The sequence below is a fragment of the Sciurus vulgaris genome (genome assembly GCF_902686455.1).
Source record: "Sciurus vulgaris genome assembly, chromosome: 8".
In the NCBI taxonomy this organism is placed as follows: domain Eukaryota; kingdom Metazoa; phylum Chordata; class Mammalia; order Rodentia; family Sciuridae; genus Sciurus; species Sciurus vulgaris.
Genome location: NC_136468.1, coordinates 73396646 through 73407773, shown reverse-complemented (window position 1 = coordinate 73407773; position 11128 = coordinate 73396646). Strand labels below are relative to the sequence as shown.

At 35.5% G+C, this 11128-nt stretch overlaps 1 protein-coding gene and 1 long non-coding RNA gene across 4 annotated transcripts in view; one reads left to right on the top strand and one right to left on the bottom strand.

Annotated features, from left to right (window-relative positions):
• IMMP2L (inner mitochondrial membrane peptidase subunit 2) overlaps positions 1-11128 on the top strand; it is a 906633-nt gene that overhangs the window by 259889 nt on the left and 635616 nt on the right. The gene's annotated exons all lie outside the window — the stretch shown is intronic.
• LOC306667093 overlaps positions 1-11128 on the bottom strand; it is a 624638-nt gene that overhangs the window by 32929 nt on the left and 580581 nt on the right. The gene's annotated exons all lie outside the window — the stretch shown is intronic.

Sequence of the window (11128 nt, the reverse complement as noted above, 5' to 3'; positions counted from 1 at the left end):
CTTAGAGGCTACAGGAAGTTATATTAAGGATTTTAGGCCATACTTTAAAAGATATAGGAACTAAATGGAAAGTTTTAATATTGCTATATTTGTTTTAAAACAATTGCTCTGTCTGTATGATAAGAAATAGTTTGAATAGGAGCAAAAATAGAAATAGAAAAGGAATGTTTGCCTTGTTAGGAAACTATTGCTGTGGTCCAAGGAGAAGATACCGCTGCTGGCCTGGATCAGGGTGCTAGCTGGGAGGAAGTGAAATGGATAGATTGGGATGATGTATAGGAATAGAATGGACACATTTTGCCTGATGTGGCTAGACTGATTAGTTAAGAATGACTTCTAAGCTTTGTATTGAAGCAACTTGCTTGATGATGGCACATTTTTTTCTGAGATAAGATTTGGGTATTGTAGGGCATTTTGCACTCAAAGACCCTTCAAGCTATCCAAATGGGAAATTAGATAGAAGGACATGATATGGATATAGAGATCTAGAGTCATGGCAGGTATCTGTGTGAATGTGTAACCTGAGCCTATGATTTTCAAAATGTGGTCCTTGCACTGGCAATTCATTCACACTTGGGAATTTGAATTTGGAACTTTTCAGGCCCCAAATGAAGAGTGACTCTGAATGTGGACCCAAATTTGTGTTGATAAGTTCTTCCATGTTCTTCCATGTGATTCTGATGATTAAGGCTTGAAAATTCCTGGCAAGGCAGTAAAATATAGAGTTAAGAATGAAAGAAGGCCTTGCACATAGGTATATTGTGTGTTATTTTAACTTCAAAGCAGTGTCAGTTTGTGATGAACTTTATGTGATGCTTCATTTGGCCATTCTATCACTTGGGCATATCAGTGGAGAATGTGACTTTCTTAGTAGGAGTTATGTGGTCCTGAGACTATTGTTACGTGTAAGGTAAGTGTTCTTTTTAGAAATGTCATTTAGTATGTGTAAGCAGAATTCAATTTTTATCTCTTTCTACAGGACTGAGAAAAATGCTCAGAGTCGGAAATGAGCAAATAAATGCTTGTATTTTCATTGGATGAAGGTTTTACAGTCCATAAATCATTAAAGTATCATGTAGAAGTTACTTCAATTAAACTCTTTACATTGCAAGCTACTTTCCAAAGGGTATGGCTATTTGGTATGGCTTTTAAGGTTGGTTTTGACAGCTAATTTGCTCACATAATAGCATAAAGTTTCTTCTCTTGTGCTTTATATTTTTAAAAGAGAAATTTTTCCTTTTATAATGAACTCTGATAAATATATGAGATAATTGATGGTCTACATCTGCATAAAAATAATTCAAGTTGCTAAATACAATACTTGTGACAAATGGAATGCATTTAGACTCTTTGGTCCTGGAATTGCATTCTGTCATTATGCTCAAGAATAATACTAAACGTTATGAGAAATGAAAAGCAGATCAGTGGAAGAGGTTTCTTTAAGGCAGCACTGAAATTTATCATAGTGGGAGGCAGGTAATGCTAACTTTCAAGTAATGAAATCTATGCTACAGTTCACATTCACTTGACACATTTTCTTTGAGTGAAATAGTATTTTTTTTTTTAAACAAAAGGCAAGGTAGCTTCCTCCAGCTACCATGTAATATGTAGCTAAATCATGGCACTGAGAAAAGCAAATGGATGATTTTTAAATTACTAGAGAAGACAGACACACACAAACACACAACACAGATGGTGCAATAGGAATAGGAAGATGCACAGATTAATAACATGCAGATACCAAATGGTGCCTAAGCTAAATCTTGAAGGATAAGAAAAGTTAGCCAGTACAGACAGAAGTATTCTAGAATCAGGATGTGGTATTTGCTCACCCTGAGAGCAGGTTCAGATAGCCAAGATGCTGCTGCTCCAGGTACATTTCTAAGAGGTCTTTGATTAAACACTTTATGACAGCATTTCTGTGTGGTGAGTTCATGTTCTCTAAGTCAATATTCAGATGGGAGAGTGGGGCTTAGCTGACCTTAAACATATAATTCCATATTTGGTAACATAATTCCATTATTTATTCCCTCTTCTTTCATGATGCAAGTGTTATCATTTTAAACTGTAATTCAATGCCATTAATTAAATGTAGCATTTAACATCATGTACATAGAGAAAGAAAATATTGTGCTTATAATATAAAGCAGTGTTTATAACAATTCTTTTAAGCGAATATGTCTTTTTATTTTTAAACTCTAAGGGGAAATAAGTGACACTCTATTTGAAGTTAGAGATAGTATATGTCAAACACATATAATTTTTGTATTTTGGGTCAGGGGAACTGGGGATTGAACTCAGGGGCACTCGACCACTGAGCCTTATCCCCAGCCCTGTTTTGTATTTTATTTAGAGACAGCGTCTCACTGAGTTGCTTAGCTCCTCGCTAAGTTACTGAGGCACACTTTGAACTCATGATCCTCCTGTCTCAGCCTCCTGAGCCACCAGGATTACAGGTGTGTACCACCTTGCCTGGCTTATATTTGATTTTTAATTTTACAATTGTTTGCATACTTGTATGTTTTTCAAAATACTAAGTATTTGATTTGGCTTAAAAATCCTGCATTTGTTCAGTCTTCTCCTGTGGATGATTTTTTTTCCCTATGCAGATTACATTTCTTCATGCTGCTTTGTACAGTGTTGGAGCATGATGAGACAATGTAGTAATACAAAAAGTTGAACAAAATTGATACTTGTGCAAAAGAAATGAATCACATAAAAATATTTCTTAAATGGGCAGATGTTGCTTTTGATATAAATTTTACACTGAAGTCTTCATTGTTTCCACAAACTCTGCCCTGGCATGTAATGAAATTGCAGCTAGGTGTGTGATTTCAGAAACTGACAGTTTTGCATTTAAAGGTATAATACCTTTTATCATGCCATATGCAGTCACTGGGCCTTTCTCTACTAGCATTAGAAGTAATAAAGAATGGGCAAGATTTGCAAATGCCTCTGAGTTGCCAAGGTGCAGCAAAGATAATAGTTTGTATAGAGATGTGAAGGTTTACTCACATCTCTACCCTAGGGGTGCAGTTTTCATTTCTGTTTTTTTTTTTTTTTTTTGTCAAGGTTGAATTTTTGAAACCAGCAAGTTTATCTTTTTACCATTGTGTTTTCCCATTGCTACCACCAAAGTTAAAACCTATTACTGGAAGCCTGCCCTTGGCAAAACTGTGAAATAGATGAAGTTTGTCTTAGACCTCTGCTACATCCCTTTTCCAACTCTGCCAGCTCCCAAACATGTAATGCTCTTGAATTTCTCCTGCCTGTAGGGCTTCACACAGTGTTAGTGATCAGGTTCCTCCTGATCCCCTACTTCTTTCAGGAATATCAGATTTTTAGAAGAGAGTGTCTCAGGGAAGTAATATATAACACTTAAAGGAAACCTCTCGTGGGTACAATTTAAAATGTCATGGTGGTAGAGAGTTGATTTGTGAGAAAACTGGGGCAGAAACCTTGTCCCAATCAAAAGCAAATGTTTAAGTGACTGCTTCCTATGTTCTTTTTGTAAAGCCAAGGTTATTAATAATTAGTACCAATTAAAAATCCCTGTAATTACTGTATTTAAAATACATAATATAGAGGCATGAATAGCCAGCATTTATCTAATTCTTGTTTTAAAAAATTACCCTGTAATGATGTAAATAATGTACTATTTTTACACAATAACTCATGAACTCATACACACATGGGAATGATCATTTTTTTAGTATTTCAATTTGTGTTCTATCTTGAAATCATATTTTAATTAACCCAACCAACACCTTTGTGGGTGATAAATGATATTATCCCTGAAGAACAGAATATAGAAAAATTGTAATATAATCTGAAAACTTAAGAAAGAAAAAAAATGTTGCCCTTCTCAAATCTGTTGAAGAGTGGGCTAAAGAGATAGCTCAAGGTTAAGAGTCTCCTGCTAAGATGTTGCCCAGTAAATCAGTGAGAACTGGAAGAAGAGCATCTGAGCTTTTGGCCTCTCAGGGCACAGAGTGATTGTTTCCTTTGAGGTGTGTTTATAATCACAGTAAGTGACCTCTGGAGACCAGCGCTTCTAGCAATGAAGCAGATGGCATGATTCCTCCATCACCCTGCAGCTCACAAGCCATAATGCTGACCAACTGGGATATGAATGTTAAATAATAACAAATTAGAATATGTTTAAATAATGGCGTTGAATATATCTCAGTGATTTTATGTTTTCAAAGGACTTTATAATTATTTTTATTACCCATTTAAACTACCTAAAATTCCCTTACTTCAAATTCATAGTTTCTTTTCAATGCTTAAACACACTGTCCATCTAGTAAAATCAACATACTCTGATGAAGAATTTATATTTAGAAGGAAGAAAGGTCATCAATTCTACCACTGGGTAAGGTCCTATGAAAGTTTATAGAAATATGGTATGTTAGCACTAAAAAGAATCTTGGAGACTGGGAGCGTATGGATTTGTAGTTGTAGTCCTTAGACCAAACTCATTATTAAAACCATTCAGATAACACGGTATTAAATCAGTTACGGGTGGCCTTTGGGGAAACAAGCTCCTTGGATCATTGCAAAACTAGGGCCAAGAGATTGATCAAGCCAACAGGGACCCTGACTCTCCTTTCTCTGTCTGAATGAGGCTGTGACCTTGCTCATGCTATTCAATTCCAGAAATAAGAGAGCTGCTGTTTGCAAATATTCCTTCAAATAGAAGCATGCCTGTCGCAGTATAATTTCTTTCTGGGTAAACAATTTTAACCACATGTACAAAAAAGGGCAGTGGCATGACAAAAATCTTGTCATTTCATAGATTTGGCAGAAAGATTCCATATCCTTGGCTAATTAAGCCGGGGACTTAGTTTTATCCTACAGTGGGTATATGTGAGTTCAATTAAATCTTGATTTTATGGATGAGAGTAATATAATTTATGAACGAAAAATGACTTGACTAAACTGATAGATGTCATTAGAGGTACAGCTTGGAGCTAGAACTCTGATCTCCTAATCCTGCCTGATTTTCTTTTATAATAGTCTGTCTCTTCATGATATAGAAAAGGAACCCTGACCTTATGACTTCTGATAGAGGCCCCTTTATGTTTCAGTCATTTTTGCCTTCATTCATGTGTTTGTTCATTGAAGGAATATTTAGTGAGGACCCGCAATGATAGAGTCATAGCAGTGAACAAAACAGACTAAAGCCCCTGCTCTAGAGAAACTTATTTATAGTGGAGGAAGACAGGCAGTAAAATAAATAAGAAGAAGAGTTTTAATGTGCGCTTAAATATGTATAAGATAGATTAAGTATGAAAAAAAATAAAATTACAGAGAAAGGGTCAAAGATTTGTGTGTGGGCTGCTGAAATTTTAAAGGAAAGGCCTAGCTGACTGGGTAATTAATTGTTTACCTCCTAATGCAAACTGTACTCCTGTAATGCTTTCAAAAATCTGTTTCCATTTCTTTTTTCTTAAATAGCAAACAAAGCATCTAATGTACCTCTTCTTAAACACATATACTCACTCAATTGTCCTATCCCCTGCCCCACCCCTTCTCACATACATAGTTTTAGAGCATCAATTAGTAATCCTGTCTCCTCCTTATGCTACTCTGAAATCTTCAGTGATCCCTAGGCAGGGCATTCCCTGGTCTGTGAATACTTAATGTTTCCCCTCTTTTTCGTCTTTGCTCATTGTTTTTTTCTTTCAGGAATGCCCTTTTACCAATTGAAAAAGCTGTATTTCAAAGTCCATTTCAAATGATGTCTCTTCCATGAAGTTCTGATTCTTCCTTCCCCACCACTTCAATCCAGTTATCTCTTCAAAGATATGAATTGGTGTCTTAGTCTTCTTTTCATTAGCACAGCTCCTGGCACACTGTCACTGTTCCATAAGGGTTTGATGAATTAAATTGAATGATATTTTTCAGATTCCTCTGAGAATAAGAGAGTTCAGCAAAAAAGTTATTATTTCAATTGGGGTTCAATATTTTCCCTGTAAAATATCTCTAAGGTGCAGAAGATAACGTATTTAGTAGCACATATTTCAAACAGGAAGAGGATTTCAGTGTTGCCTACACTATGTTCAGGGACAGTTGGCAAGAAAATATACTCACGTGCATTTATGTGGGAAGCTGGTTGTCAGCTGAGCCATGTGGAAATGAATCTGCCCTAAACTGTTTTCTGCTAAAATAAGAAACGTTTTAGAAATGTTGTCTATCTCTTTAAATTAGTACTAAATTATCTCACAACTCTCTGAAGCTCATCAAATTGATAATTGTTTCCAATGATCTGTAAACAAACTTGCTTTAAACAATTATCCCTTTTGCTTATTTGTATAAAAGACTAATGGAACAAAGGATTGGAAGTAAGAGTGTCAATTCAGGATATCAGCATCCTCATTCATTGGCTCATGTGCAAACGTGCTGCATAGCTGTGTGTAGCAAAGATCTCTGGGAGATTTGACCTTTTTCTCTACTTATAATCCCCATTTACCAAGGTCGAGGAACTGGTTCATTAATAATGAATAAAGTCTGGAAGTGTATGGCTGCTTCTATTGTCCAGTGTCCCTGGTGATAGGGTGGAGAGCAGCCTTCTGTTAATCACATGAATTTTCCTTGGATGTCAATCTCATCTTCTAATTTTCCCTGTAACCAGCCAGTCTGCTTCTATCTTATCTCACTTTCTAGTTTATAATCAATTCAGAGCTTGTGCTAGTTTTCCAGTCCTGACCCTCTCCAGGGTACCATCATTGTTCACCTTCTTAGAATTAACTACCTCCTAACTGGTTTCCCTATTTCTGCCCTTGGCATCCTAGAGTTTCCCCAAGACAACAATAACAATTCCCATGCCCCTCTTCTACTCCAAACCCACCATTGTTTTTTCCATCTTTCTCTGAATAAAAGTCAAAGACTTTGCAATAGTTCATATGGCATTATATTACTTGACCACTCATTTACCTCTCTGGACTCATTTTTTATGACTCTTCCAATCACAGTGCCCCAGCCACATTGAACTCTTCTTCCCCAAGCAAACATGCAGGACCAGATTGTCAAATCTGAGTAATATGAATTAGAATTCTTACTTAGTATCAAACTCTACTAAATAATGCCAATGGTACTAGCATTTAAAAGGTTTATACAGATGAGAGGCCAGTATATCAAAGACATCTCCCAAGGTCTTTCCCACATTAGTCATGATCCTCTGGCTCAGAATAGATGAGGTCCTCATATGAGGGTTGTGGGATTATGTAACATTGCAGACACATTTAGATTGTGAATGTTCTTCATTTTTTACCCGTGTATGCTATTCTGCAGGAAAATATGGCTCATAAATCTTAGGTTCTCACTCATATGTGATTCTTACTTAAGGACATCTTGCTTCAGACACTTCAGAGATTATTTCTTCTTCTTGAGTAAATATCACTAGTCTACTTATTAAGATATATTTTTTTCCAAAAGACCTTACTCCTGATATATTTCTTTTCTAACCTCCCATCCCTCACTCTTTCCTCCAGCTTAAGTGAGCACAGTTGTCACGAGGGCAAAAATGTACTTGCTCTTCTCTATTAGGGAGAGGCTCTAGACTTACATCTTGTCACACAGCTTGTTCCCTCGCTTCCTTCCAGTCTTTACCAACCTCCTCGTTGAGACTTTCCTCACCTTTCTGTGTAAAATTTCAACCTCATTCCCAATATATTTCTTTTTCTTTTCCCAGCCTTTTCGTTTATTAGACATATCTCTATCTGGAGTATTATTATTGTACTTATTCATCTTTTTAAAAATAGATTACTTTATGCTTTTCTAAGTCCTATAATGGTAGAGATTTTAGTTCACCATTTTATTCCTTGTGCCTTGAATGGCTTTTTTGTAAATATTTTTTTATTAGTTGTCGATGAACCTTTATTTATTTGTATGTGGTGCTGAAAACCGAACCCAGTGCCTCACACATGCTAGGCAAGTGCTCTACCACTGAGGCACAATCCCAGCCCCCTTGAATGGTATTTGATCAGGGTGGGTTCTACTTGAAATTCATTAGATGAATTTCTTTCTTGCCATCTCTATACCACTGCCTTGGTTGAGAATGGTTTCATTTCTCATTGGATTATTGCAGTCATCTACTGCCAGGCTATTCTGTTTCTACTGTTATTAACATGATCTTTCTAAAACTTAAATCCAGTCATCTCTCTCACCTGCTTAAAATTTTCTGGTGTCTCCCACGGCTCCCATGATAAGATCCACATTGCTTTGCATGATATCCAGTGCCCTACTAACCTTTCCAATCTCATTGCAGTCCCCTTCTCACTATACTTAGTTGCCTTTCCCCCTCAAAGGCTTAGTGCTTTTTGTTCCTGAATTTTGTGACTGAAATAACCTTTCTGAATTATCTGAATATGTAGCTCTTTGATGATTTAGTCCTAGGCCTTTTCTTGAAATGTTTCATTTTATTTTCCTTATTCTGGATTAAGTGATCATCTATAGCAAGCAGTGTCTATATCTGCTACAGCATTTTCAGGTTAAGTCATAATTATCCTTGAATATGTCTGTCTTATCCACTAGACCCCAATCTAGCTAGCTAGCTTTCTTTTATTTTTCACTGTTAGGGATCAAACCTAGAGTCTGGTACATGAATGAATATTAAGTCCAAGAATAAAGGGCATTTAGGTAGGTAGTAGCCTGTTTTTTAAAAAAAAAAAAAAAAAAAAAAAAAATCTGTCTTGGCTCTACAAGATACAGGAGAATATTTCCTTAATCAGGTCTCACAGTAGTAGACACAAAGAGCACCAATGAGTTACTATTCTTGTGGGGTTATGTCTGGGAGGGAAATGACATTGAGCGGGTAGCTTAATACACAAGCGATATTATGAAGCAATTTCCTCGAAATCCTAAACTTCAGGAAGGGAGATTTCAGAAGGAGACTTGTTCATCTTTATCCCATAGTAAGAAGTTAATGGAAGTTTTGTGACCCATGAACCTGTTGTAGTATACTGAGAGTTACATAATAACTAAAAAAAGGCACCTTTTCCCCCTGAGATTCATAACTCTTGGCTTCCTAGGTGTTTTATTCTTTGTTCCAAATATCATAATTTGTATTTTCAAAAACCACAATTTTTTAACCCCATGTGTAAGTTATACTATAATTAAGATTAGTAAGAAGAATCATTTAAAAATTGTCATTTACTGATTTATTAATTTAAGCTAGTATTTTGTTGTTGTTGTTGTTAAACTCATACACTTTGAAAACCTAAAGGGTAAATCAAACAATTCTATACTGTAATATATTTTTCACATAATTTTTATTCCTGCAATTTATAATACGTGTTTTAGTTGCATACCCCTTGTTTTTAGTCAGCTTTTTTACTGTTGTGACCAAAAGACTTGACAAGAACAATTAGAGAAGGAGAAGTTCATTTGGGGTCTCACAGTTTCAGCGGTTTCAGTCTGTAGATGGCCGACTTCATTGCTCTGGTCCTGAGTTGAGGTGGAACATCATGGCAGAAGGGTGTGACAGAGGAAAGCAGATGTGGACATATCTCCAGAAAGCAGAGAGATTCCATTACCAGGAATAAAATATATGCCCCAAAGGGAGGCCCCTGATGACCCACCTTCTCCAGTCACATCCTATCTCCTTTCAGTTCCACTTCATTAATCTCTATCATGGGATTAATTCACTTTCATAACCCAATCATTTAACTTCTAAACTTTCTTGCATGGTTTCACACATGAGCTTTTGGGGAGACATCTAATATCTAAATCATAACACTCCTTTAGAAGAAACAATCTCCTCCTCATACATTTGACAGGGAAATCGTTAATTCTTTTACACTTATTTAAATAATATAATCCATTATGATTCAAGTGTTTTGGTAAATAGGCTTCCAAGGTATAGATGAGTATTTTTATGAATATACCCTTACAGATGTGAACCTGCACCTTACTCTGCAGGTGCCATTCCAAAATTCTATGTCTTTTTTGCTGTTTCGTTAAGGTAATCTCTTTAGAGCAGAAATGAATTACCTTATACCAGATTCTGCTCTGGTGTGAAATGGCAAAGGCACCAGTAAAGCTTAACTCCAGTAATGTATAGTGCATATTACAATTAGGTGATTATTTGTTCCTTCATTTGATTATCTGTTAGTGACCATTACCATGCAGATTGCAAAATGGAATTTTAACTTGTTTACTTTAAAAATACAATTTTCTTTATGAAAGTAGTACAATTATAAATATGACCCATTATATAGAAGACATACTAACATTTATGAGTGTACAAAATGGAGAGTAATTAGTGATTAATTTAAGGCCTTCCTGCTGTTTTGAGAACATATTTTATTTTATCCTTGACCTTTTCATTTCAGTTGATTCAATTTTTCCTTCTCAAGTGTAGTTTGTGTTCCCCTTCATTTGAGTGAAGACATTTACTTATCTTTATTGTATTTCTTCAAATATCTACCTCATTAAGATTAGTGATAAAAGGAACAATTCTCATTATCCTTCCTTTACTGATGTTTGAAGAATTTCTTTACTACTTTTCATGCAAATTGTGGGGTTTAATAATTACACATCATTGTGCTAGGGAAACATAGCTTATTTAATTATTGAATCAAATGATCTTTGGAAAAAGGTGTTTTAAAGATGTATAGGCCATGTATTTTGTATCATTGTAATTATTCATTGTATTGTTTAAGCAAATAACCTAGTTTAAATAACCTCACAATGAGTTTTTAATTTATAGAGAAATGAATCAGTGGGGTAAATAGAGGTGCAAAATACTATAAGAATTTGCCTTGTATAATAATTGAAGAATGACTTCAGTAAAATCCCCACTGAACTTGTTTTTGTTGGATGAAATAATGCAATTATATTAAAAATTAATACTTCAGTATAATGTGAGACCAAGGCTGCTTGAATTATTATGTGCCAAATGAGGTTGCTGTAAACAATAACAAAATGGGTGACTGTGCAAATGAAAGCACTGAGTTATTTAAACTTGGAGTAGCATGTTTAATGAGATGCAGTGAGAGCAGAAAATGTTTAATTTAGTAACGGGCGACCTGAATCAATCTGTCCTATAGAACAATGGGCTTTTGGACTAATTTTCACTTAAAACAAAATAACTGAATAGCCACTCCTGTTAATACATAATTTG